The sequence below is a fragment of the Anas acuta genome, chromosome 8, assembly GCF_963932015.1.
Source record: "Anas acuta chromosome 8, bAnaAcu1.1, whole genome shotgun sequence".
NCBI classification, from domain to species: Eukaryota; Metazoa; Chordata; class Aves; order Anseriformes; family Anatidae; genus Anas; species Anas acuta.
In genome coordinates, this window is record NC_088986.1 from 16,577,237 (window position 1) to 16,603,012 (window position 25,776).

At 45.0% G+C, this 25,776-nt stretch overlaps 1 protein-coding gene across 3 annotated transcripts in view; it reads left to right on the forward strand.

The window, feature by feature from the left end:
* The first annotated feature begins 4,429 nt into the window (after nt 1-4,429).
* The window catches only part of LRRC8D (leucine rich repeat containing 8 VRAC subunit D), a 51,021-nt gene continuing 29,674 nt past the window's right edge, over nt 4,430-25,776 (forward strand). Inside the window, exons 1-2 of one of the 3 annotated variants that reach the window (XM_068691215.1) lie at nt 4,430-4,623; nt 14,520-14,659. The gene's annotated coding sequence lies outside the window, so the exon portion shown is untranslated. Of the gene's footprint in view, nt 4,624-14,519; nt 14,660-16,863; nt 16,976-25,776 lie in introns of those variants that run through there. The other 2 variants (XM_068691214.1, XM_068691218.1) reach the window with 2 other exon arrangements.

Genomic DNA, 25,776 nt, shown 5'->3' on the forward strand with positions numbered 1-25,776 from the left:
AGACAACTGGCTTGCTGTTTCTTTAAAGACCGCTGTTTTCCTACATCCAGGTAGGGCACTTAGGCTTTGTGTTGTGTCATTTGTACGCAGTGCCACAGCCATTTTACAGAGAAAGCCAATTGCAATCTGAAGAGGGAAGAAAGGTTTTCAGGCATGATTTGAAGAAAGAAATAAAAGGCTGAAATATCTGGGGGAAGCAGGGGAATAGCTCTAGCAAGGAGGGCTATGCCAGCTGAAAGCTTTCTTTGGTCTTGTCCTGCCAACTCTGCCTATCCTGGGTTTTTAATTTTTATTTCCTATTCAGTCTCCATGGTCAGTGTCTAGTATTTGTGGAAACAAGAGTGAGCATGAACAGCAGAGGTCATAGAAAGGGTTAAGTGCAAATTTAAGAAAATAGGAAGAGATAAGTAGATTCAGCCTAATCCAGCCTGTTGGTCACAGGCTAATCCCCTCCAGTCCTCTGGTGCCAAAGAACTCTGAAAAGTTCTTGTCACCTTAGTGGAGGTACCTGGTGGCTGCTGACTCGGGAGGTGAGAGGAGCGTGAGCATGCCACAATAACATGATTATGGTTGACTCTGACACGGACTCTGTCATGGGTTGACCAAGAAATGTGCAACATTATTCTTTTTTCTGCCAAGTCAAAGCCCTGCTCACGCAAGCAACAGGGCTGAAGGGCAGGTGATGGTGTTTACCTGCGGCAGAGCTTCCTGCTTTTCTGCCATGCCTCCTTTCAACTGAGATGACTCTGTGTGCCTTGTGGATTTATAGTCCTTTATTGATAAGCACCAGAATGAGGGAAACGGGCCATCTGGTGGTGCATCCACTGGATGAAAAGTGAAAACACACACAGATTTTCTGCACAATCCAGAGCAGCAAGTGTAAATTGTTCCATTTTTCCTGCCTTCACTTGAAAAACTTTTCTGGACTGCAGTATGACAACACATGCTGCTTATCATGCATGCATTCACAGCTGCTCCTCTTTTTTCAAAATATGAAGGCTGTGGTACTTGTTAAGAATGAGGCCTCACACCCCAGATCTTCATTCCATTTCAGGTAGCTGTATTGCACACTGAGTGAATGACTTTTTACTATCTCAAATGAAACAGAAGAATTGGTGAGCACATTGTGGCATTCTGGAAGTATTTAGAAGGGGAAGAAAATGCTTTTTATCTACAACAGTCATTCTCACATTGAAGAACAGAGACTCCTCCTCTTTTCAGCACAAACTGCAGGTAAGGAGAGTGTCTTTTTCCAACCAGGAAGTTCTGAAGCAAGGAACAAGTCACACGCCGGGCACAACACATGCCTTGCAAGGCCTTTAAAGGTGGCTGGGCTTTTAACAGAGCTGTATCCTCACTTGCTGACTGTGTGCTGGGTGTTTGAAGACAAGCACAGCAGTGAAGTGTCTTCAGAAAGAGTGGTAACGTGGGTCTGGACAATTATATACAATGGGGTTATGAAGTAGAAAAAAGGAAAAAAAAAAAAAAAGAACCTGTCTACTATGATAGGAACAAAGTTTTGCAGCACTTTTTACAGTGGAAAAATATGTTTCTCTGGTTTGCTTGGATATCCTTGGGACTGCCAGTAAAGCTGCAGTTGAAGAGGTGACTAACTTATGCCAGCCTTTTCGGAAGCTCTGACGCTGCCCGGGTGGCAGGGCACACTGTGCTGCAGAGGCCTGATGCTCCTGGGCTGGCTCTCCACGCAGCAGCCTCTCCGCAGCCAGCTGCAGGCACAGGCAAAGCGAGCCCTTGCCAACGTTGTTGGGCTGCAGGGCAGTAAAACAGCTGCCAGTGCATTGCCTAATTTTGCCTGGAAAGTCAGACTCACCGCAGCCACTGTGGGAGAGCCCAGGGCACGGCAGGGACAGCATCGGCTGGGCGGGTGGCAGGTGGCACAGCGGGGCTGGTGAGCGTGATGGCACTGGCTATCTGCAGCCCCACTGGCTTCCTGCCCACCTGGCCTGGATCACACACTGAACCGTTTAGCACCTACAAACCCCTTTTTCCTGGGAAATGGTGGCCTGCATCCAATTCAAGTGACTCATATGCCTCCTCTGCCTTGTTTAAGCTGGAGTCTTCCCCTTTGAGCTTTGCATGTTCCATGAGGGCAAATTACTGTGCTTCTGGAGAGGGGAAATCCAGCGCCCTGCCCTCTCTTCTATGCTACCGTCTGTATCTCTTCACAAATAACTACCTCATCCACTACTTTAAAGTCGTAATATTCCTCTTCCTCTTAAATCTGTCTTGGGAGGAAAATCGGCCAGCCTGCACAAAGCCAGGACTGAAATATTGCCCAGTGTGGAGTTTCCTCATTGCTTTCCGAGGAGCCGCTGGCACTCCCCACTTTTGGCACCTTCTCTTCCTTACGCTTACCTTCTGCTGGTGCCCCCCCCAGCATGTGCCCACCTTGGACTGAGCGAGGACAGCTGTGGGGGCATAGCAGAGGTGTGTTGCATGGCTGTTCTGAAAGCAGCTCCCGCATCTGAATTCAGAGCTCTGAGCCACAGATCAGAACAGCAATAGGAGTGTTTTTCAGTTGTGAAGGGCCAACACCAGGCCTGTGCAAGTGGAAAGATGCCATTTTCTCTCCACTGTCTGTGTCTTTCTGGCCTCTGTTGTGATATGGAGCAACTTGCAGCTGGCTAACTTGTTCTTCTGCTGAAACAACCCTATACACTGCAGCAGGAACACAGACCAGCTGGGGCATCGATTCCCCCAACCAGGTTGTTATCCCCTCCTCTTTCCTGGACCACACATAAGCAGGTACCTGAAGGGCAGGGCCACAACCAGCGATGCAGAGAGCTGCCCAGGAGCACCCTGACCTGGGCCCAGGGGAGACCAAGCCTGAGACAGGGGGAGAAGACTCTCCGCTTGAAAAGGAGGGAAATAGAGGGTTTTAAATTATCAAAAAATTGAGTTACCTTTACGTATGTATCACAAGGGGAAAAAAATAATCCACCCAACCCAGCAGATGTTCTGTAGGAGGTAAGACTTTCACACTTGTGCTTGCCCGTCAGAAATGGCCTCTAATTGGATCTAGATCTGCCCAGCCTCCGGGTGTCTTCTGCCTCCTGTCCCCAGAGTTATGCGTTTGTTTTGCTGCTGCGTGTCCGCTCGGCGAGGTGTCTGTGATTGCCAAGTGAATGTGGATTCAGCTGGCTCTGACCAACTCTGGCATTTGAAAAAATCCTTTTTCTTCTGCTTGAATTTCCCTGCCAGCTGCCTGCAAGTCAGGACTTCCCAGCCAGCAGCTCTTGCTATTATCTGTTTTCACTTGCCTTGATGTTTACCAGATTGTAGTGCTTTTATCTCTATTAATCCTACCTTGGCGTGGAGCCCTGCTACTGCAGACCCTATGTGGCCTGGGCACTGGGTCAGAGCAAAAATAAATAGATGGATGGATAGATAACAAGTTCGCCCTACTGAGGAAACAGCGAGGTCTAAAACGCTGGCCAAAAATAATGCAAGTGTTGATGATCTCAGAGAAGAAAATAACTAAAAGCCCAGATGAAGGTATTGAAAATCAAAGCTTAAAATAAATGACAACTCATTAGACTAAATCTGAACTCTGCTGAAATTCTCTGCCAGATGAAAATGCTGGTATGAAAATAGTGCTGAGCAGCTGGGAGCAGGACAAGCTGCCCTGATTTTCTGGTCTGGGAAACTAAGTGCTGCTAAGAAGTGCTTTCACTTGCGATCTTTGATACATCTTGCCGTCAGTTAGAGGAGAAGGTCTGATTAAAAATGCAGCTAAAAACGTGGAGATTCTCAGTCTTTGAAGGGACAGAAGGCTATTCCAAACAAGCACTTAGTGATTCTCTTCCCCTCCAGTTCCTACAAGTCATGGGGGAAGAAGGAAAATTTGGCATAAGCCTTTTTTTTTTTTTTTTTTTTTTTTGCTTTTGAATTCTACTTTTGATCAAGTGCAACAATTTCAAAAGGAAAAAGTCACATCCAGTTCTAGTTGAAGTATTTATCTACAGGCAGTTCTGGTCAGTTGTCAGCACCCAGTGAAGAGTTCGGAAGAGGGGTGAGAGGGCTGCCCCTGCAGTGCAAGGAGGGTAGGAAGGAGGGTAAGGAGGTTTTGGGGCGAGCCTGGTTTGGTGCCAGCTCCCCCTCAGGCGCTGGTTTCCGTGTGTGGCGGCGCCGTGCGTGGCGCACCCCCGCCACCCGGCCGGTCGGATCCCAGAGAAGCACCCGTTTAATTTTATTTAATTTTACTTTCACAGAGCGCCTCAGCAATGAAAGCGCGGGCTTGCAGCCGCCACGGGGAGACAGGGAACACCTCAGCGCCGCTCGGCCGGGCCCGGCTCCCCACCGGCACCTGAGGGCAGGGGCCGGGCGGTGCGGGCGGGGCCGGCCCTCACATGCGCGGCGCCGCGGGGGCCATTGGCCGCTGCCGGGCGGCGGGCGGTGCTCCGGGACGCGGGACCGGCCCCCGCCGGCTGCCGGTGCCGTCCGTGCCGCCGAGCCATGCGGGTGCGCGCCGCATGCGGAGAGCGCGCTGCAGGGCGCCGCTAGGAGCCGAGCTCCGCCCGGCCCGGCCCGGCCCGGCTCGGCCCGGCCGCCCCCCTCGCCGCATGGCAGCGCCGCGGGAGTGAGCGACCGCGGAGAAGGAAGGTGCGTGTGGCCCCTCGGCGCGCCCCAGCCCCTCGCCGCCCCTGTCGCTGCGCTGCCCGGCTCCCATCCCCTCCTTCCCTCGGTCCCGCGGGCAGCCCACCCCGGGCGCTGCCGTGTCGCGGGGGCGCAGCCGGCTCCCGGCGCTCGCCCCCCGTTTCCCGGTTTCGCCTGGCGGGGGCCGGCCCCCGGCGCGGCAGGTTGCTGGGGCTGGAAAATGGAGGGCGGCGGCGGTGAGCAGCCCGGCGTGCGGGGCGGCGGGGCTCGGCGGGACTTCCTGTAATGGTGGTGCTGAACGCCGGGCGCTGCCGGGCCCCAGCCGCCGCGGGGAGCGCCCCCCCCCCCCAGCACCGTCGTGCCGGCTGCTCGGCGGCGGTGTCGGCTTTAAAAAAAAAAAAAAAAAAGCAGTGTTTATTGATTTATTTATTTTCTTCAACGTGTCTGCCCGCGGTGGTGGGGAAGGACCGGCTTTCCTGCCTCGCAGACCGAAGGTGGGGGATGGCTGTGCCCCCCGCGTGGGGAGGGGGCGTTAGGGTGCGGGAGCTGGGCAGGAGCGGCGCTGGCATTTCGGTCCCGCAGACCGGAGCTGCCGCAAAGCACCCTCATCCCAGGCGGGTAGGTAAGTCCCTTTCTGCCTCCCTCCTCCTCTTCCCCCGGAGAAAGCAAAGAAAAACACCTCTCTTCACGTCTCCTCGGCTTTGGAGCAAGGACTGGTGGTGTAGATGGTTGGTGTTACGTTATTTGCCCTTGATTGCCATCTTAAATTAATTCAGCCAGCCTTGCTCCGAGGCCAGGATCGTGTTCGGTCTTTGTGATTTATAAATCCCCTGTAAACCTCGTGTTGTTAGTTGAAACTGATTTATGAGGTCTTGACCCAGGAATATGCTCCTCTGGTTATATTTTCTGTGCCGTACACCATTTTCTCCCATGCTTCTGAGGAAGCGCTGCCTTTCTAGTAAACTCAGTTGGTGCCTTGCCTGTATCTTGCTTAGTGTGAAAACCACTTGTCTGTCATGTCTGCTGCCGCCGGGTTCTCGCACACAATAGCGGTATCAATTTAAACATTCCTCGTTTATTTGCAAGCGAGGTTACTGTGGTAAAGATCCAAAGTTTACAAAGTCTGGATGAGGTAAGGCGGAGAAGGGAGCTGCAGCAAGCAGCAATTAGCGCTGTGAGATGCAGATGTGCTCTGTAGATACCCGCACCGGTCCTGGCACCTCCGGGGGGATGGCAGGCAACCCGTGCGGCGTGTTCAGACCTGGGGAAGGCGTTCTGGAGCAGCAGCACCAGCAGCTGAGGAAGTCTGCGAGCTGCTGTCACGGGAGGTAATTAGTAATGGGAGCAAACCGGGGCGATAGCCATGCAAGGAGGGTGACAGTACTTAAATGCTTGCTGTGAAGATTAACTAGCGTACGTTGCACTAATGCACCTGAATGTGTGAAAGGCAGTTCCCGAGTTCCAGCTCTTTCTCAGCCCTGCCTTCTGTCACCTCAGAAAAGCCTCCCTCTCTCCTGTACCAGCAGGCAGGGAGTGCCGTGGAGATACCACGGCTTTACGTCCTGTGCGTGGGCATCTCTTCTGACAGCACGCCCGGAGGGTGAGGAAAAAGCAAATGCTGTTGGAGATACGTTGCAATAGGTCCTGCTAGTGACAGGATGGGTGGAAAATAAATGCCACAGGAGAAAATGGTACACGCGTTCCTGTGGTCAGAAGCACTTGCGACCACGTGTGCTGTGGCTTGCTGCAGCTCTATGAGAAGTGACTGCGCTGAGGCTTCCTGCCTCAAAGCCAGTTCTTGCTTCCCCAGGTTTTCTCGTTCCTTCGTGCAGTGCGTCGAGGTCCTGTTCGAAGCCAGTGGCTGTCAATGGATTTTGAATCGGGTCCTGCGTTGCTGGCTGAGGCTTTTTGCCCTGCATGCTGCCAGTTCCTCCTGTCACTCGCTGACGGCTTCCTTGGGACCTCCGGAGGCAGAGTGCTGACTCGGTGCCTCGGCTTCCTCCTGCACCTCTGATAGCAGAGGGCTTGGTGGGGAAACTGACTAATGTGTGGAAACCGGCTGATCACGAAGGGTTAATTAGTGCCCTGAGGCTTAAACCTTTTTATCAGTGGGGCTGGTGATGGCTGTTTTGCTGAAAAGTAGCTTGAGTCACAAATGGTGTCACGGGGGAAGCCAGTAAGCTATTTTCTCAACTAGAGGCAGACAGAAAGGAGTTCCACATAGTTAGTGCTGCTTTTGCCAAGCAGTGAACTTGAAAGGTTTTTCTCTTCTGTTCAAAAGAACAATCTGTATCTTCCAGTGAATTCATAAAAATACTGTGGATTCCTAAATATTCATAAAACATAACTAGCAGTATTTACCTGATGTTCAAATGTTACTATATAATGTAAAAAGAATAAAGCATGTTAAGTTTCTGCTGTTTAAATTTCTCCTTTTTTTTTTGTCAGCATCAGAACTAGACTGCACTAGTTCTCCTTTTTTTTTTTTGTCTCTTGGCTGTGGAGAGATTATAACCTAGCAAAAAAATAATAATAATGCTATTGATATATTAAGAAAAATGGAAATAGTTTTCCCCAGAAGCTTTGCATTTAGATAAAGAGCTGTCTGTGCTTTTGCATAACTGACATCTTAAACGTTTTTTTTCTAACAAGCAGTGAAAAGTCTGTGGACTTCACCATGTAAAGACTTGTGCATATGACTAATTGTCTGCACGTGTATGGTCTCATGAGCATGCATGCATGCAAAAGGCTCTCTGGGGCCACAGCAGTGGTGCTTGATTTTGCAAGTATTTATTCTTGGCTGTGATGCTGAGCTGCTGTGGGCCTGTACCTGTAAGTATTTGCCAGAAAAGGGCTGAAATACAGAGGAGGATGTTTGTGAAATACAGTTTTCTAGCAGCTTCCAAAAAAAGCCAACGGTAGTTATTGTTTTAAAGCAGTTCCACACCTCGTACCTCGAGAACACTTTGAGCCACGTTTTTTCCAAGTTTGACTTGCCTGCATTGGGGACGGGTTTGGCTCACGATCTTTTGGTCTAAGCAAATTGAGTGCAATTTTCTTTTAACCATATAACAAAGAATAGGTACTGATTGCTTGCCAAATAATTTTTCCCCTCAGAGATTCCAAACAAATTTAGGAAAGAACAAAGCCAGCATTTCTAGTGTTTGACTTGTTGAGAATCATCTTGGGGTTTGGCATGTTAAAAAGCAAAGTGCGTCACGAGTCAAGTTGGCGCTTTCTAATACCATCAGTAATACTAATTTCCACATCATTAATTTTAACTGACACTGCTTCAATCTTTCTCTCGACACAACTTTCTTTAATTAAAAGAATCAAGGTTCTTTTCAGTTATTTTTGTTTTCTTTTCAACTGTGCTCTTCCAGTCTTGGAACAGTGGGTTGCTGGCCCCCTCCAGGAAGCAGATAGGGAAGACAACTCAAATGCCCTTGTGTAGCAGCTCCCTGAGTGGTGAGGGAAACATCCTTTCAAGGAGGAAGCTTGTTTGCTTGGACTCAGCCAGCAGAACGCTTCTTTTGCTCACACTTGGAGGAAAGCAGTGGTATGGGAAGAGGGCACGGCTGCACCAAGGACCTGTTTTTTGGCACTTCTCTAAAAGAAGTACCTCCCCTTTTCTTCCTCCTTTTCGTGTACAATCTAGGCTGTGAAAACCTGTTGTTCATGTAGTCTCAGAACTGTTGCTACCTACAGTTTTCCTTCTTTCTACTCGAGTCACTTTCCTCAGAAGTGGTTTGCTCTAAGGCTGGAATAGTCGTGATGCTCAGGATTTCAGAAACAATCACGTTACAGCGACCTTAGGGAAGGAGAAAAGTTATCTGTTGCTCAGATATTTTTCTCTTCTGAGACCTCCTTTTTGGTGAAGGTAGCTCTGATGAAGAAGCAGAAAAAATAACCAGGCTGAGAGCATATGGCATCTAGCAGCGAGTGAGGATAGCAGTCACCTTTATTCCCCATGGTCTTGCATTTTGTGTTGTGTGATCAGTAGAGGAAATGGTCCAGTTCTTGTGACCTATCTTGCTCCTTCATAGTGTTAAGAACGAACACTTTCCCTATGTGGTCTCTCTGTTAAAAGTTGTGCATCTTGGCTGTTCTGCCTTACAGAGGTCTCCCTTGAAGGCCAGGAAGCTGCAGTGGAAGATTTCCCAGACCCGGGGGACAGGCATAATAGCTAATGAAGTGTTACTTCTTTCTGTTATTGTCATATCTCTTCAAACTGATTGCCTAGTATTTAAATTTGGAAAAGCTGCGTGCTTCCCAAATCAGGGTTCTAAACAGCCTTAATATAAATCCCTCTCTCCTCACTTGCTCAGGATTTTTCTGCCTGGGTTGTGTCTCCTAATTTTCCCGTGTTGAGGTTAAGGCTGGGGGCTGCCTGAATGCTGTGTTACCTACAACTCCCATTGAGCTGGCAAGTATGAGGAGACCTGCAGCAGACTGTGTCCCCGAGCATCTGCTGGACCCCTCCCCTATTCTATTCAGTGGAGATAGACACAGAAAGGAAAAAGCACAAATGTGGAAGCTCTTCATAGCCTTTCCAACGAAGCAGCAGGGCAGGCTCCTACCCACCCCCATGCAACCAAATGGCTGCATAGCCCCAGCCAAGATGCCTTTTTTTTTTTTTCCCTTGGACTTCATTCTTAACAAGTTAGCACTGAGATAAGTTGCTCTATAAACGATGTTCTTGATTGCCCTTGGGTTCTGCAGAAGACAGGACTGCCACACCTTTGGTGTTTTCAAGCCTGGCTGATGCCACAGATACCAACATGCCTGCTAAAAGCAGTGTGGGGTTTTTTTTTTGGGTGGGCTACATTTAACAAACTTCATTCTTGCTGCAGTGATTTTTCCCAGCTTCTGATTATAGCTGTAAGGAGAAAACAAATGCATGTGGTATGTATATAAATATGGTGTCTGAATAATCTGTCTGTTCCTCAGCCATCACAGGATAGGAAAGAAAGGGAACTTTTACCCTTCCAGTTGGTGTGAGATCTCGTATGAAGAACACCGGAATAACCCTGGTGCGGGCTGCGGGAGCTGTGTGCTAGGGACAGAGGTGGTTCTGTAACCTTGCAGTACTTAAGGTTAAGACAGGCTGGTAACACCAAGGAGATCTTTTGTGTACCTTGATATGTGTACCTACAAAGTTGATTTTGTCTTTTGTCAACAGAAAGTATGGGTTGTCTGTCTCGAATACAGTGATTTTTTAGAAAAAAAACAGGCTTATACAACAGTGACTTGCTAATCATAGAAAATAACCTTTCAGTTCAAAAGCTCCCTCTGTGAATATTAATATTTTATACAGAAGTATTATGTAATAGACATTTTGTCGCCTTTGCAGTCTTCACAGAGGAACACGTTCTCAGGATTGTGTCGTTCTGATTGTTCAGTAGAAATTCGTGCACTAAACCAATGCAAATGTCAGTGAACGATTTCAAAAAGTCCATCCTGCATATCTGTACATGGTGCTCTGTGTACAGATCATGGAAAGGGAGGATGGGAACGAGAATCTGGCGGTCATTGCATGAAAAAAAAACGTGAATAAGAAGTGTGAAAGGTAGCGTGTTGTCCTGCTCTGTTCCCCAGCTCCGATACGGTTACCGACCCTTTCCACGTGTATTAGCAATTGCCCTCATCAAAGGTGCACAGAGGAACCAGACTTCACACTTAATCTGACTGGTGTTTAAAAATACAGACTCACAAATCTACATAAAGAGTTTCTCTCAGTGGCTGTCATCCAAAAACTTTCATGTGCTTGCTTTCTGTCTAATTAAATTAAGAAATAAAGCCTAAACTGCCTCAGCCGAGAAGAACTGACAAAAGGGACATGAAGTTTTTTATGCATATGACTCTTTTTTTTAAGTAATGTTTGCTGTTTTATAATCCATACTAAATTTCTTCACTGTTTTACCTCATTGGCATTGTTAGTAGAGGGAAAGGGAAGGCAGTTGATAGTTTTGCTCCCCACCTTTCCTATCCCTCTGACAACAAACCATTGGCCCTTGGAACAAGGAAGCAGAGGAATGTGGAGACACAGGGCTCCTCGTGCTGCAGAGCCAAGCGTGCTCAGGGCGAGTCCGCCAGTGGGGAAGCAGGCAGGAGGGTGTCTAATACGAATAATGGAAGAAGAGCAGCTCTTGGAAACGAGAGTAAACTGAGAATGAGGCAGAAATGTACTGATGAAAAAAAAAAACAACCACGAGAAATGAAGCGATTTGGACAAGACTATTTCCAGCAGTTAAAATTAATTGTTAGATTTGGTATTTGTTTGTTTTTTAGTGTAATTTGATTTAAGATGTACCTAGATTGAAAGGTAAAGTTATGAGGGTCCTTATTAGCATCAGTCAGTTTAAAGAAATTGCTGAGCAAATCTTGCAGAAGAACAAAAATAGTAATGCATACAGTGAAGCCATGAAATAGAACCGCTAAAGAGGCATGCAAAAATACAAAAAAAAAACAAACACAAAAATAGTAGCAGCATAGCAAAGGCAAGGAGGTAACAGGGTTGTTGAGAAAAGTATGAGTAAATATAAAATAAGATTTGAATGTACTAGATGACACGTGCTGTTCTGTGCCCAGGAAGTGTGTGCATCGGCTGGCGTGATGAGGGTGGTCTCTCTCCAGATGCAGGGCATGTACAATCCCTGTCCCCATGGCCAGCTTCTCCTGGGTGAAAACCAGTTTAGAAGCACCTTCTGAAGTGATACAGACCAATGTGTAGTTCTAGACATCAGTTACAGCAAATTTAACTGGCTCCTCAAGGCTTCCAGGCTGGACTGGGAAGAGCCTGGCCTTGCACTTGCAGAGCTGTCCATGTGGGCGAGGCCGCAGTGCTGCTTCTCCGCTCCCTCCTCCGCGGGTGGTAGCTGCCACTGTCACCCCTCCATCGAGGGCTTCTTCAGCCTCTGATGGTTTACCTGCTCACTGCCTGAGCTCGTGAGATCCTGAATTTGGCTTGCTGTCTGGTAAAGAATATGATAGCAGCTCCTGCTCTCGCTGCCTGTGGGTCAAAGAGCAGGTTGCCGGCAGCACCAGGGTGCCCTGCCTGTGGGTCCCTTTTGGGATCCCGGGGCTCCGTGGAGCAGGAGCAGTGCCTAAGGCGTTTTCCGGAGGCAAGGCCGTTCCAAGTCTGGCTGGAGCAGACCCACTCTGCCCTCCTGCCCACTTCTCCCACGCAGCTGGGGACAGGGCTGGGGGCCTTTGAAGCTCCAGGGTGGCCTCCAGTCAGCTGGAGCCGATTGTGAAACCTTGCTCGGAGGTAGCAGCAAAATCTGGTATTTATCTGGTTAGGTCGCATGCTGCTTTTGACAATACTTCTGTAGTAGGTTTCCGTGCTGGCTTGGGGGTTTTCTTCTCTCTTGGTAGCATGACATTTTTCTTCTGTGGTGGGTTGTTGTTTGTCTTTCTCATGCAGCAGCAAGGGAGGAAGATGGCATTTTAACCAAAGCGATTGTCAAATGTCGGCGGCTGGTTGCGCTCTTGGAAATGTATGTGTGTGGAACTGAGAATTACTTGGTTGTGCTGAAACTAAACCTCTTTATGAGTGAAACTGCTTCATTTATAGTTAATTTATTAACTGAGTTCTCCCCCCCACCCTGAAGATCTCCGCTTCTTCCGCAAAATACTGGGATTTCTCTGCATTCTCCTCTTTTTACAGAACTCACAATAATTTGCTTTGCAAATGTCATCTGATTTCTTTATTTCATTCTGTTAGCAATGATTGTTTCCATGCTAATTGCAGCAGAAATAGTATTTTTAGTAGTGGAAAAAATGTTTGATTGAGTGACTGCACCGACAAAGGCAGCCACACGTAGGCTACGGCATACAGGATGTGGCGTTTGGAGGTTGCATGTGTTTTGCCAGATGTGCCAAGTGCCTGGCCTGATGCCATCACCCCAGTGTATGTAGGGTGTAAGGCTTTCCCTGTGCTGAGCAGCCTGAAAGCACAGCAAAAGACTAGGGGGAACAAGAGCTGGAGGAGAGACGAGGTTATAGAAATGGTACGAGTGCTCCCTATTTAACCTCCTTCACACCAGCTATCCCACGTGCTGGATCTGTAGAAGAGTGGGTGTGTAATCTTGTATTGGAGCAGATGTTCCTGTAAATAGGATGTTGCTTTGTTTTAGTAAATTGAAGCTGTCACCTCAAAAATGAGAGGGGGGAGCCACTTGGAAGAATTCTTCAAACGGGGCTTGGAACAGAATCCAGAGGAATTTCTGTGCAAGGACTGCAGGGAAAATTCCTTTGCTGGCCTTGTCTCAGCACAGGCATTTCCTTACACACTGATATGATTTATACAAGAATCTCTACTTTAATATTATTATTTTTTAACCAAAATTGGATTCTTGAGTGCTTTATCTGTCATTTGTTTCCCTCAGCCTTTCCTCCTGGTATGTTCTAGTTCCTGTGCTTGGTCTGCCCTGGCAAGGGGAGAGTGGTGGTGGACCTCAGCAGGCTTTCAGACTGAGTTAGTGCCCTTGAAGACAATATGTCCTTTTCTTCTATGCCTCACCAGTGTGGTGGTGGTGGTGTTTGGCCTCTCTGGACACCTCTCCTTAAAGGCTGATGCATTTTCAATAAATAAATAAATAAATAAATAAAATCATTCCTCTTGCTTTGGCAGCGTTAGCTGCCTTTGCCTTCTGTTCTCAAATGCTGGCTGTTGACTTTGGGATGGCTGCAAGGGAGAGGCTGAGGCACGGCAAACCCTTCCCCAGCCCTTGTGTGGTTCTCTGACCTCGCAAGGGGAGGTTATGGAAACAGCCAAGGTGAATGGCCCTGCGGCTATCGGAGCACTTTCTGTCAGGGCTCAAGTATGCTCCAAAGGTCTCTCCTGAAACCTGCTCACAGCAGACCTTTGTAAAGTACCCAGTCAGGGCTTTTTTTCCTCCCCATGCATTTAAAGACAGCAAGCAGGCTCTGAAGCCTCAGATTTCAGTGCTGCGGCCTGTGAAGTGATTGAGCGCTCCTAAGAGACCTCTTGACCACTGCTTTGCAATCCCCTGACCCTTCTTAAGGAGGAAAAAGGAAAACCCCTTTACTTGAAGATGCACTTCTTGTTTGCGTGTTCAGCAGCGCCTTCCCCACCTGCTGGCCCAGGTCTCCCCGCTGTGGAGGTGGCAGGCGCGTGGTGGCAGGTCCTGCTGGGGGCAGCGGGGGAGCCGCGGCCGTGACAGGGTTTGGGCTCTGCAGTGGCGTCCGCACGCCCAGCGGCTTGCCCTGTGTTTGTTGATTGGAGGCAATTACTGTGAAATACTTGATTTGTAACGAGGCATACTTCATAAGCAGCAAACTAAAATAAATACTCATGAGCAACCTGTCGGCACGTGGCTCTTGGCTTTGCTGAGCCGCTGCTTTCCGTCTGCAGGCTGAGCGCTGCCTGGGCGGCTGGAGGCGAGGGGAGGCATGCGGGGCTGCAGCTGGGGGAGAGTCCCATTTCTTCTCCATGTTATTGTCCCAGGGATACGGGCGTGAGGTTTCCAGGCAGCCTGCGGGTTGCTTGTCCAGCACACGGCTGTAAGGCAGCAGTCTGGGTGGGATCAGCGTGTAGCTGGTCTGGACTGGCTCCTACAGCGTTGGGGGGGGGGCAGTGTGGAAAGAGTGGTGCGCTCGGTTGAGTGTGGTGGCGGAGCTTGTGTGTTTAATAAAATATGGGGGAAATGGCGAGTTGCTAGTTCGAGGGATCTTGGCTCTTTAAGACAACTCATTTAGAGTGTTTCTGAAATTATTAAAATAAGGGTGTGCTCAGCCTTCCCCCAGAGACCAGGCACTGGTGGTAAGAGGATGACTAACTCTGCTTCCGTGTCGCAGAGCGGCGTTTCGCTGACACCCCCACAAGTGCCAATGCTTCACTCGGCTGGTTTGATTCACAGCAGTTTGTTTTTACACAGGAAGAGTCCGAGGCACTTACCAAAATGAGACAGTGACCACCAGCACCTGGCTTGGTGTTCTCATCACCGGAGCCTCCTGGAGCCAGAGCTCAGCCCAGCTGCAGCCAGAGCAGGAAGGAGGAGAAGCACAGCCTGATCAGGTACTGAGCCAGGAGTGGGACAAGTCCTCTGGTGCTGAGTAACGTGGAATTGTGAATGACTGTTGATTTAGAAAAATAAAAATAGAACTGTTTCTTAAGTGTTGTGTGCATGCATGATGTGCCTGTGGTCTGGGAATGATATCTCCATCCCTTGTGTGCCCAGCGTGGGTGCGTGCTGTAAGCTACTATTCTGTAGTAGACCTGAGGTGAACGTAAATGCATGCAGCTCTTGTGTTTTGGGGGGTATTTGATTTAGACATTGAGTTCTGATACAGCTCAGTGCTTGCAAGTACCTAAGCTGCACGTGGATTGGAAAGAATTGGCTAAGAATACTCTTAATTAGTGTTTGAGTGTTGAATAGCAATTTGATGTCTTAAAGGACAGATAGTTTTCTTTGTTCTTATTTGGAGTTCTAAATGCCAGCTTTTCAAGAAGCATGTTACATAGTACAGAAAGGTAGCAGACTGGTGAATTGTAGGACAAAACCAACCGTCAGCTTGCTAACCGTGTTATTTGCTGAGATTCCTGTAACTGTTCCTGGAAACTGATATTTATTCTTGTATGCACATCTTTGGTTGTTAGGCTCATTTTAGATGAAGACAGCCAGAGAAGTTCAAGGTTTTGCTTTATTGTATTATTATTTTTTTTTTCCTTACATAACTGTACTTTTCAGTTGATGTGGAACTCCTGCTCTGAGGACCATGTTCTGAAAAGACTTGTGCATATTTTCTGTGCATCTTAAAAAATCCTTAAGAATTTACCACTATGTTTGTTCATACAGTGCTTGGGATGACAGCAGCCCACAATTTACTTCTGGAGGGAAGTCTCTTTGGAGACATATTTTTCACCTGGAATGATGCTTTGTCTTCAGAAATATCAGCATCTGTCCCTTAGGTTGTCTGAATTTATTCGAGTCACATTTTGATGCTTTTATTTATTGACCCAGGTGGAAAAAAGTGGGTTTTTGTTTAGATAATCTATTCTGAAAAATATTAATGATTTGGGGGTAATTTCCAGCTCAATCTGATTTTATCTTTCCTTTTGTAGTTAGGAAAAGGGATGTCTTTTTCTAGCATGCATTTCTAATATAGCCTTTACTATTTTGCCCTGGGGAAAAAAAAAGCAGCATTTATTTGATTCAACAACTGGCTTCCTGCTTCACAGGAAGAAGAGGTAGTGGCTCATTTGCCTGCAAACATCCCTCCTGCAGAGAGTCCTTTGTCAGGGAGTTAGAGGAAAGCTAGTAGTGACTGTTGAAATAGCCACATAGCAGGATGAAGAGGGATTACTGAAGCATTACTAGAAAATGTATGGCTATGTGCAAGACCTCATGTACTCCACAGACAGGCTGACCTAAATTCTGCAGCCAGGCCGTACTGGCTTCTGCATTGATGTGTTGTGGCAGGCTGCATAACCTGCAGTAGATCATGTTTTTTTTTTTTTTTTTTTAAAAAAAAAAGGAGGGAGGGGAACACAGAGATTCATATTTGAGTAGAAACACAGACAGGGCTGTCTTTATGACTCTGCTTAACCCATCTAAAGCTTTTTTGTTGTTTCTTAACCAGTAGCTGTCTACTCAATTTTGTGTACTTTTCATGTAGTCAGAATGAGGCTGCATTGCTCATTATGAAGAGTGAAGATGAAGCATTCTTTACTGCTGCATGGAGAAATATGTGGATGGATTTGCTCATAAGAGGCTTTTACAGGTGACTTGGAGTTGTGAGATAGGTTTTAGCAAAGAAATGTTAATATTTATCTTATCAGCAGTGAAACAGTTAACAGAACTGACACTTAATCATCTGCTGGGGGAAGTGTGGAATAGGATTAGTATCTACTAGACATAATGGATATAGCTTGCAAGTATGTTTTCGGGCTATCTTAATTTGGGAAGATTACACATTATACACGAAGTATGACAAAAATCCAAATAGAAACCAAAATGAAATCCAAATCCAAATGGACACCATGTCAAAATAAAGTAGGTGATTCTGACCTGTGTGCAGACTTCTGTTGCTGTTACTTCTTGCGGTAGGATTTTGACTTTGCAGTTTAGTTTTCTACTGGCACAAACCTGGTGTGATGGCAGTTACCACTTCCTCCCTTTTTCTGTGGATGTAAGCTGTGCTGATGCAATGCTCTCCTTTTCCTTCACCCCTCCCACATGCAAGCTTTCTTTACCCTGTCTCACCACTTCCTCCTGAGGTGCCCCTACAGCAACGAGAGATTTTTCTGCTGGTGCTGTTTAAACCAGGTGCTATGAAAGGAACAGTTTGTGCAGGCAGAAGAAAATTCACAGCCACTGAAAAGGTTTCTACAGTAAGTTTTTGCTGGCAAGAGAGAAGAGGGATTCTTGGTTGATACAGCTAAATCAGCAACGCGTTAAAGTGTGGCTAGGGGCTTTACTGTGTAAGTGTTCTGGTCTGGTAACTGGGGTGAAATGTGTATGCATAAATATATATATCAACTTTATGTCTAGAAACCCCTTTTGATTTTTTTAAGAGGAATTTCTGCAGCTGCAAACTCATGAAGTGCCAGGGGAAATACTGATATCCTTAAACACAGCTCATTTATTTTAAATCACACTTCACTGATGTGCTTTTGGTAAGTTTTAAAAGCAGCTTGTCTGTATGAGCTATTTGTTTACTACGTGCATGCAGCAAGTGTCAGTGCTGACCTTCTAGAAGTAGAATGAAAGGGACCTGAGGAAGACAAAAATTTGCTTGGGTATTTTCTTTTTTGGTTTCTTGTGTCCTGCTGACAAGTGTCGCAGCATGTTGTACATCTGGGTGATGTAAGACAAAACGTTAGTTCTTAGGTTTTTCCTTCTTCAATATGCTGTCTCAGAGGTGCAGCCAGTGTTGCCCATTGGCTCAGCTTTAGCCAGCAGTGGATCCCTTTTGGAGACAGCTGGAACATAAACGTAATGCAAGGTGAGCCTGAGGGGGCTGCGGCTGGTGGAGGAAGCACGGCACGCTGGCCCCGTGTCCTGCACTGCCTCACCGGAGGAACTGGGCACAGCATGTGGTGAGGGGCCTGGAGAGCAAGGGATGTTTTTCCCAAATGAGCATGTGTATGCATTTATTTCAATACCAGAAAAAGTAATTAGAATTCAGTTAATTTATGAGTAAATGAAATTGAAATTCACCCCAAAACAGTAAACTCTTCTGTCTGCAATGGTGTTGTTGTCAAGGTTGTCTCAAAGCAGAAGGAATTTTTTTCATAGGTTTCAGCACAAATTGTATTTCAGCTGCTTCTTTGCAGTAAGAAGGACCTCCATGTATGTCACCCCAGGACTGCTATTTCCATGTTATGTTATCTTTTTTTTTCTTTCCCACTGGTAGAGTTATATTTGTCATGCAGAATTTTCAGTGCTAGCATTAGAAACAAACTGGAAAATGACCTTACTTTGGTGTTTTTTCCGCTGTTTTTAGCTTTGATGCTGCTTTGAATAGACAAAAGGCTTGTTCATCAGTGACAACCAAGGCCAGTCCCCACGGCCAGACTGCTGCAAGCTGAGCCGCTTCTGGCCGGCTGGTTCTTCTGTGAGTCCGGACCTGGCCCTGCCACGGGCAGCAGTACCAACTGCAGGACCTCCGGGAAAAAAGGGTGTGGAGTATGGATATTTGTCAGCAAACTTGCTGTAGCATAGAGTGTGTGACAAAGGTCAAAACATAGTAGTTCTTTAAGCCTTTAATGGAGTAATGTCATGTTTAATGCTTTCATCTGCATAGACCAATATTTGACTAAACAGAAAGCAAATTCGGTAGACTTTAGTAATTTTATCTATGTGTTTTGACACAATATGATGTTGTTTTGAAATTCTTATCCTTCTCTGAATTCTCCACTGGAATCTCAGGAGGTACTTTTTGGATAGGTAGAAGGAGCTCCTCAACTTGTTGTCATTCTCTCAAGCTTTGTCCCTTGTCTTAGGTAGGCAATGCTTTCTTGAGTAAGGCAGCACCATCACAGTGTGTTTGTTGTCTTGGAGGTTTCATGCTCTAAGAGCATGAAATTGGTGTAGTGAGGCTGACCATCAGGAGTAAGGTATGCCTGTCCTCATCCAGACCTGATTTAATCTTGCTGGGAAGTGAAATGCTTCCAGCAGCTAAGGACAGTAGAAGGGATTGGGATGGAAGGGTGAAGTTTTCCTTTCCAAGACTTGATTTTATGTAGATCTGCTTAACATTTTGTATAGTAATGTTGTACTTTCACTTCTTGGTGGTGAAAAGGACGTACTATAAGAAGTTGGTGAGATTATTGTCCGGCATCTCAGACAGTAAAGATGAGGGGAGAGAGAGGGATTTGCAGTAAAAAAGCAAACAGCTCTTCGCCCAATTATTTCAGTGTTGCTGTGGTTTAGTTGCAGTATTGTGTCACTTTTTATAGATCCTTTTAGACTTATTTTTTTACATTTAAATGAATAATACATTTCTTAGTTTTGTTTATTATTTCAAATGCTAGAGTTTGTTTGCAGTTGTAACATTCTACTTGTTCTGGTGATTGAATATTACAAACCTGGCTTTTGTTGTTGAGTTCCCAAACTTCTCACTTATCTGACTTTGCATTTCATGAAGTAGTTCTTGCTCAGTGTAATTGGAAGCTGTAGAAAAGTTTTCTCTGCATAATTAGAATTGATTTGATCAGTAGGGCATCAATCTCTTTCCCATTCCCTTAACTCTTATCTTCTGCAAGAGCTGTGGGGAAAAAAAAAAAGTAATTTTCTGCTGCTAAACTGAATCTGCCACCTTTTGAAGTAGAATGTTTATCCGAGCTGCCTACAAAGTCCATTTTTCTGGTCAGTTCAAATTATGTAAGGAACTTAGTGATTATTAATGATGTTGTGTTTGAAATGTTTAAAAAAAGAAAAAAAATAAAAATAAAAATAAAAAAATTGCTGCTTGCAGAAGGACTGCAGCTCAGTGTCTGCCTGTAGTTTGCAGCTGGAGCTTGTGGTCCTGCATGCTTTTCAGCTGCGGGGAAGTGCTCTAGGATGTGGGTGAGTATTTGGAGTGGCAGAGGTGGGTGGGTGGTGCCACAGAGATGCAGTGGCATGGAGCAAAGAGCTGGGTAATGTATTGATCCACCTCTTGGGGCTGTGCTGTCCTGGTATGAGGATTTAGATCAAGACAATCTGGAATGACTGACAGCTTGGTGAAATAATCAGGCTGCCTAGAGCTCTATTGTCTTGTTAATCATCATTTGAGATTTATGGTATGTTCATTCCTCTTTAATTCAACTGATTTAAGATACATAAATGTGTTTCTAGCACTATGTTTGTAGTTTTTCTCCCTACAACTCATGTAACTTTAATACTTATGTATTTCTTGGTTTCATACAACTTCTGTCTCAACCAGTGTTCAGTCTGAAAGTAATAATAGAGGAACTGTGACTTTCACAAAAACAGCATGCATAGATTGGGAGAGATGAGGAGCTGAGAACTAGAGCTCTCATCCATAAGTATTTAGCAAAGCTTATTTCAACTACTTCTGTCTTTGTTATAATTACTCGAGTTATGCCGAACTAAAAGCTCCAAGCATGCTTTGGTTTGACATTTAGCTAAATCATACACTCATTTAGGTTGGAAAAGATCTGTAAGATCATCTGGTCCAACCTTTAACCTAGCACTGCCAAGTCTACTACTAAACAGTGTCACTAAGCATTACATCTACACATGCTTTGAAGACCTCCAGGAATGGTGATTCAACCACTTCCTGGGCAGCGCATTCCACTACTTCACAACCCTTTCAGTGAAGAAATTTTTCCTAAATTTTTCCTAATAACTGACCTGAACCTCCCCTGACACAACTTAAGGCCATTTCCTCTTGACTTATCACTTAGTGCTTGGGAGAAGAGACCAATCCTCATCTCGCTATAGCCTCCTTTAAGGTAATTGTAGAGCCTCTTTTTCTCTGGGCTGAACATCCCTAGTTCCCTCAGCTGTTCCTCATAAGACTTGTTCTCTAGACCCTCACATGTAATACCCTAATGAGGAGGAGAATTGCTTCTGTGCACATTGAATAGCACTTGTAGTTCTTGTATGTTGGATAACATGTACGTAGTTGGTGGAATTTGTGGTTGGTGTTTTTTTTTTTTTTTTGCATAGTCACAAGTTTCTCTTGTTTGTGTGGGTTGCACATAGCTGTTAGTGGGAAGAGACAAACACTTGATACAGAAAAAGATGATGAGGCAAGGGCTGTCATGTATTATGTATATATTCTGTGCCTTGCATGCTGAGGCCCTGACCTACTTCAGGCCTCTAAGTACTTCTGCAATGTAAGTGTTTAGTAATGATAAACTGCAGCACCTGGCAGAGGGATTCAGTGTGCACAAACAGCACCTTAAACAACCTCTTATCCTTTCCCTGAAATGAGCCAGTTTAAAGGTTTCTGTTCTTTTGGGAGGGGTTGGACGAGTTGCTTCCTTGTGGTGTGTGCTGACACGGTATTCAGTGACTAGCACCTTGGTTTAGTACATGTCAGCAAAGTAAGACGATAGAGCTGCCTTGTCTGACCTGTGTTTTTCTGCGTGTGTTGCAGTAATTCTTAGAGTGTATATTAACTTTTCAGAAGAAGTCAATATACTTAGAAAAGCCCTGGTCTCTAATAACATCCGAAAACAAGGACAGCAACAAGAAAGCAAAAGACCAGAAAGTCCCCATCAACAAAATGAGCTGTAACATGGTCAATGGGAGAGCTGCTTGCAGCCAAGGGCACTCATCGAAAGGGAGGTGGGTTGGGAAAACTTGAAAGCTGTCTTGGCTTTTTCAGCGGGGACAGGGTTGGACTCTCCAACTAAATGCTCAGAGTAGCTGTGTAACATAGTGTTACTTACAGCATTATATCAGGCTGAGTTTCACAGCTTGTCACAAAAGGCCTTGGGGCATGTTCTTGGCTTTCTGGAGGGTCTGATCAAAGATGACGGAACTAGGCGGGCTAAGAGGTCATGGCATTTTAGAAAGAGCCTCTTAAAAATAACTCAATGACCTTTTTCAGTTGGAGGTATCCCCAAGATAAGTTGTTTTTGATTGATCTGAAGCCAGGGCTATGAGTGTTTCCTGCTTACTGGATGCATTGAACGTGGATTCATGCACACGGGGTTAAAAGGCTGTGTGGATCAGCGCTTGTTGAAAATGTTTCCTGAAGCTTGAATGGGTTAAATGCTACTGATGTTTCTTGATACCTTTTTGAAATATCACCTACCAAATTAAAAGCGTGTGTAGGGGATGGACTTGTTTTCATTCTGTATAACTGGAAATCACACCAGGAATGTGCATCTTGTTTTTAGAGCAGTCATAGACCAGTCCTCAGGAGCTGACTCACTGCTGTTTTGTAAGCAGGGTTTGCCTTTCTTTCATGTGGTTCTGCATTTTTCCATTCCCCAGTCCACCGCAATTTAGATCTTCCCTGAGCATGCTAGTGTCAGAAAACCTTCTTCTAGCGTAGAGCGTTGTCCTGCATGCGTTGCTTGTGCTCGGCCTGATTTGACAATAGCAAATGTAAAGTTTGGTTATTTCATTGCTTTCTAGTTGTGCCTTTGTCAAATTGTGCTGCAGGGGCACTTTCCCTGTAACTGTGTAACAGGATATTTTTAATATTTTTAATCGCTTGGGAGGGGTGTATCGTGTTTAGTGTATTAGTGTTATGCTGTCTTACTTTTATGGGCCTGCTTTCGGTTCTTTCCTACACAACGATTGAGACTTAATCTTGAGTTTCAGATAAATCGACTTGTTCAGCTTGTATATTTTTCCAAGGTGCTCTACTGGGATACCATGGTGGGGTGGGACTGGGAAAAATGGGCAGCTGGAAAGAATAAGGGGAAGGCCAAGGGTCTGTACAGTTTGAGCCTTCAAGTTATAATTTCTAGTGTGGAGTGCACCTTGTATTATGCCACTGGATTCCGCTGTTGACTTTCAAGATCACTGAAACTTAGTACTTATTCTCACATCTTGGTAACACTTTATTTGTGGCAGATCAGGTACCTTCCTGTGATTGATAGTAACATTTTTTTGCTTCTTTGTAGTTGGATCAATGTGTTTTTTTTTGTTGTTGTTTTTTTTTTATTTTATTTTATTTTATTTTGTTTTTTTTTTTTTTTTGTTTTTTGTTTTTTTTTTTGGTGGCAGTTTAGGAGGAGGTAAGGTGCCAAAAATCTGCAGCACTGTCAGCATTTTATTTTTTAAACCAAAAGCTTTTCTGAAAATAGCTGCACAAATGTGTAAATCAAACTCTTCTAACAGGTCTGCTACCTGTATTTTTTTTATATAGCTTTGCTAGCGTAAAAGAAGTTCTGATTGTTTTAAGTGATGTTATTGCAAAACTTGTGTGGCTGTAAAACTGACAAGTGTGTGAATTTCACGTTACTTCTGTATGATTGAGATTAAGGACAGCGGTGTGCGTTGCCAGTGGAAATATTCCCAGGGAAACTATACTTGAGGCTAGGGAAGAGCACCCAGCAGAGATTAAGAAAATTTTTTTTTCCTTCCTACTCCACTGTGGCCACGAGGCTGAATGTAGTGGAAGGGAAAAATGAAAGCCATTCTCACGGAAAAAGGGTGGAGTGATACCACTTTGCTTGATAGAAAAGAGGCTGTGGAGAGGGGAGAAACTATAGGAAGATTTTCATTTCCTGGAAGGAGTTTCACATTTGACCTGGGAAAGTGGGACTGATAGGAAGGCCTGTAGAAAGGCAGCACCTTTCCCCAGAGCTGCTGGACTTCAGTCTGGGTGTTCCTGCAGCAACCTCCACCCTCTCATTTCATATCTGTCTGGTATGTTTTCTCAGCCTTGATGCCATTGTCATGTTATTGCTGGCAAAAAAACCCCTCCGTGTGTGGGAGATATGCAAACGTGTTGTAACGTTCTGATATAACTTTAGTGCAGGAAAAGAGCAAGCTCTGTACGTAGGTATCTCCAGCTGAGCTCCAGTCTTGCAGCTGAATTCATGAAATAAAGGTGCTGACCCTGAAAAGAGGTTTAGATGGATGTGGGGTGTAGGATCAAGTTACTAATTTTGTAAGCTTATAAAGCACCTCTTTTCAAGCTACATTTTCCATGAAGCTAAATTCCTTTACAGACAGTACGAATTGTCTGCATGAATGTAAAAGCATTGGATTATTTAATGGCATTTTTTATTGAGGATTTCTGGTGATGTGAATTTTCTCATTGCTTCAAGTACTTCTATCACCAGAAGAATGCTGGTTTTGCTTACTTATAACTGAGGTGGACTTTATCTTCTTTCTCTTAATGTAAAAAATCTAAGTATTGTTTTTCCTTCTATTGTGTTTGTGTTTGTTTTTTTTTTCTGTGATATTCTTTTCAGGGTCAATGAGAACATAATCTTTTTCTGGGAGGGAGGAATGAACCTATTAAAATCCTTTCTCATATGCAGGGTTAAGAATTGCACTCAGGAGGGTAATGCACAAGTGGAATTGCTATCTTCTCGTAACAGTTTAGACTTTGGTAAAGAAAGTGGATGAGTCATTGTAGGGATTTGATGGATGAAAAGATTGATTAATAATTAATTTAAAAACAAGAAGGCCTTTCCTCTGTGTCCCAGATTTCAACCACTCAAAAGATTCTCACGTGTAGTTTAGCATTTGAGTGCTATGGACATACTTGTTTTGATGTCTTTGCTTAAACTTCAAATGCTTCTTTCCCTATGCTTTTGTTTTCACATTATTAATAAAGATATAAATGTCAAATTAATTTGAAGTGTCCTTATGAGGTTGTGGCACCTTGAAGGAGTCAAATATTCCCATTATTTTGGGTATGAATATGAAGGTTTATGATACTTGTTTCTTGACCTTTTTGGGTTGCACTGGTGTACTAGGTGCTTCCTGAATAGCCATAATCCCCTTTTCAGTGTTCATGTGCTCTTGCATATGATTTAATTTGTTTTTCCACAACAAGCACATGTCAGTCAAGGCCTTATATTTCAATAGGTGTGTGTTAGAGCTGGGGGTCTAACAGGAAACCCGAGTGCCATGGTGCCTTTATGCATTTATGCTGGGTTAGTGGTAAAACTGGGGAACTCAGCAGGCTGCAGTGTGACCCTGACAGGATGACTCAAAACTGGCCCTTTGAATTCAGTTAAATTAGCTTAAATAATCTCTACTTGAGTTTTTCATCTGCAGTGGTCCTAAAACAAGAGGTTGATCAAAACCGATTCATGAAAGGTGCAGCAGCTTCAGCATCCTTTTGAAATCCTTTAAGATGTAAATTGATGTGCTCTGAGTGCTTCTGCCCGGGGCAAATCTTTGATATGAGGCACATCGTGTGACTCTGATCCTTGAAGAGGTAATAAACTGAGTTTTGTCTTTTTATTAATTAAAACCATGCTATGTCCTGTGCTGGGCATTTTTGATATCGAATATTGGATGTGTTTTGTGCATAGTGAATATAGCCAAAAGTGTTTGTTTGCTAATAATGTAAAAAAAAAAAAAAAAAACTGATATTTTTTCACTTTTACTTTATTATAACTGTAAATGGTAAATGAAAATTTGTAATATTTTTAATTTGGGCTGTCGCTATAATTTGTAATTTTCACCTGAAATGCTTCACACTTCCAGTTCAACGGAGTGCCCCCAGTTCTGTCTAGGCTATAGCCTTCTCACCATGCTCCTCTAAAAAAGGAGATGGCCATCAGATATTTGGCACTGAGATGGAGCTACAGCTTTCTGGTGCTGGTATTTATGACCGTGCATCTTGTCAGATGCACAGGGTGCAGCAACTGAACCTTGCACTTCTCAAGGCCTGAGTCTGTAAAGATTTGTCTAAATCTTCCAGTGTGCAGACTGAGATACGCTTTCGCCTGCTTTAACCATGAACTTTAATTTACCTTAGTCAAAGTTTAAGTTAGTTGCAGTGCCGTGTGAATTCTTCATAATGTGTATTATGTTCGGTACAGAATTACCATGAGCAGGGTTTTTAGAACAGAAAAGGAGAGTGCAGGACTGCTCTGCAAGCATATTGTTGGAGTTAAACTCCAGTTTTGTTGAAGGAATTGTTTTGCCTTGGTAATAAAACAACCACTCGTTGCTTTGACTCAAAATATGAGTTATGATATGGCTTTTTTTAAGGTATGGCTTTTTTTTTTAATTTGTGTTAAACACATTGAAG